Source organism: Mauremys mutica, chromosome 21, assembly GCF_020497125.1.
Source record: "Mauremys mutica isolate MM-2020 ecotype Southern chromosome 21, ASM2049712v1, whole genome shotgun sequence".
NCBI lineage: Eukaryota > Metazoa > Chordata > Testudines > Geoemydidae > Mauremys > Mauremys mutica.
This window is the reverse complement of record NC_059092.1, coordinates 10,023,920-10,026,867: the sequence shown is the minus strand read 5'-3', so window position 1 is coordinate 10,026,867 and position 2,948 is coordinate 10,023,920.

Below are 2,948 nucleotides of genomic sequence, written 5' to 3'. Positions count from 1 at the left end.
CAAGTGGGTAGGTCTCTGTTGAGTTCCCAGCACACACGTGCATAACTACCACCACCACTGCCAGCACCTTCTGCTGCTGATCTCAGCAGAAAGCCCCAAGACTGAACTGGGAGATGGAAGATTGTGCCTTCCCTATACGTAGTCAGCACCGAGACACGGTGCGGGTGAGAGAGATTGCTGAGGGCTTCTCGGAACCTGTCTGAGCAGGGGAAATAGATTGCATAATGATCAACGCCACCTCGCCCTTGCTGTGGACTAGGACTGTCAAGGCACGTTTTCAGAGGTGCCTGGGTAAAACTTTCAGAGGTGCCTAAGTCACTTGTCATTAAAAATCTGCTGGGTGGTCATAGCTGAGCACTTGTGTTCTGCCTACTGCAGAATTTACCAATGTGGAAGTTAACCCATGTTTGCAAGGGTTGGGCAGGCGTTGGTCGAGTGGGGTTCATCTTGATTGAAGGTGCAGATATTATAGGCAGCACCCCCTGTTATCAAGGGTGCACAGCACTTCCCATTATAAATGTCTGGTTTTGGTTGCTTTATAATTTTGCCACGCTGTAACCATTGGGGCTGAAATTTTCCATGCCATGTATCTGCTTCGGTTTGGTTTGTGAGTTCCAGTCAACAGGATTTAGCCATGGCCAAGAACAAGGTTGGGGAACAAAGACGTTGATCAACATATTTTAAAAAAAAATCTGGTGCCCTTTCTCCTGAGATCATAGAATCTCAGGGTTGGAAGGGACCTCAGGAGGTATCTAGTCCCACCCCCTGCTCAAAGCAGGACCAATCCCCAGATCCCTAAATGGCCCCCTCAAGGCTTGAACTCACAACCCTGGGTTTGAGCAGGCCATTCCAGTGCCCCCATGTTTTGCAGAAGAGATTTGAAATGCAGTGAAGGGGTGGCCATGGGGCCAGCAACCTGTTTTTCGGCCAAGTTCTGAGCCTTTGAAAATCTCAGCTCATGCGTGGGGAGACTTCCTACAAACTGACCAGCAAAATCGCTGCAGATTTCACCCTCGCTGAGGCTCACAGCTCCTTGCACTGACCAGCCTGGGTGTGCTCCAGCCCTGCCTACAGGAGCCACCCTGAACGTCCCCTCTTCATGCTGCCTAGCCAGGAGGAGACAAGAGCCGGATGGGGAGGAGAGGAGAGGAAGGAGTAGAAGACAAGGAGCTGGGTGGGAAGGGGAGGCTGGAAGTTGTGGAGAGGAAAGGGAAGAAGGAAACGGGGGCGGGGCAGGGAGGAAGACTGGGAATTGTTGAGTAATAAGACTGGGTCTGGCATCCAGGAAAGGATGGGAGTCGGGGGACCAGGGACATGAGATCGTACAAGGAGCCAAGTCTAAGAGGGCAAAGCATTAGCTTGTGCTTGGACGAAGTCAAAGGAGAGTGCAGAGAGTGCAAAGGCAGGCTGCCCAGGTGGTGCCTTGGCAGCTGGGCAGTGCCTGGGGCCAGGGGACTGCAGGAAGAGAGAGGAGGCTCTCGTGGTGAAGGCTGCTCGGTACTGGACTGAAGAGCTGGATTCTGTCTCTGCCCCAGAATTGCTGTGTGGTGCTGGGCAAGATGCTTAAACCGAACTTCTCCCGGGTGGTCGCTGGTGGTATGTTCCTCCTTTTCTGGTGCCCGACTGGAGACCCTGGGCTCTCCTTTGCAGCAGGGCTGAGCACTCCCAGCTGCAGCTGAGGCCGATGGGAGCCGTGCTTTGAATATAGGAAGGGCCAGATAACAGTAAATACTCTGAAAAATCAGGTCCTTGGTGCCACAAATTGGGCACCCGAAACGAGTGGATGATTTTGACCTTAATCTATGCCCCTGACCCCCATCTGTAAAATGGGGATCATACCACCCCTCCCCTCACAGGGGCGTTGTGGAAGTAATTCAGTTTTGTGACACACTCAGGGACCACGTCAATGAGCACCATAGAGAGGCCCCTGAGGGAATTAATAAATTGTTTGAATCATGTGCAGTAAATAAAGCCTGGAGTCACGCGCACAACAATGAGGCTAAAACAAAATATCGAATAGCTGCTTATTATGCGAGCACCGGCCATGCTCCTTCCCCTTTAAGATGCAGGACCAAACTCCGTGAAATAGCCCTGCGTCCACTTAAAGCAAAGGCAGAATGGTGGTGTGGCAGGTTTAAATTGTCGGGAGGGTGCGAGGTTATATAAGGCTCTGTAAACATATCATATACTCCTCGTCCTGCCTCAGAGAGCTTAGAACTGCTGGATGAATCAAGGAAACTCCTGGTGAAACAAGTGATAGGATTTCAAATATATTCCACCCATACCTGCTCAGATCATCCAGCCAGCCAAGGAGACGTGACTAGGCAGAATCTCTAAACCAATGCCATGTTGAATTCCCCATAGAGGTCACTCTTGAGAGACACACAGCTCTCCTTTCTTGGCGGGAGTGTGAGCGCTTGGCACATAACCTGCTGTATTTAATTCCATGTGACATCTGCTGCTACATAACCACAGCGTAAGCCCTCGCTGTCTTCTGAGCACCTGAGACGGGGCCGACTCCAGGCACCAGCTCAGCAAGCAGGTGCTTGGGGCGGCACGTACGGCTCTTCAGCGGCAATTCGGCGGCGGGTCCCTCGGTCCCTCTCGGAGGGAAGGACCTGCCGCCGAAGAACAAAGCGGCACGGTGGCGCTGGCGCCGATCGCGATGGCAGCTTTTTTTTTTTTTTTCCCGACGCTTAGGGCAGGAAAAACCCTGGCGCCGGCCCTGACCTGAGATGTGGAAAAGGAACGCCAGTCTGGGCCAAATCAGCATTTGTCTCTAGGAGCAGGAAAATGAACCCACCCACCAGAGTCCAAGAGGTCAGAAAACGCACTTTGGGCAAAAAGGGGCTTGTGCAGAACCAATGGAAGAAGGAGCTTTAATTTCCATTCCTTTTCTGTGTTGATTTGCATTTTGTAGCATCCTCGTTTTGCTGGCTCACGCAGGC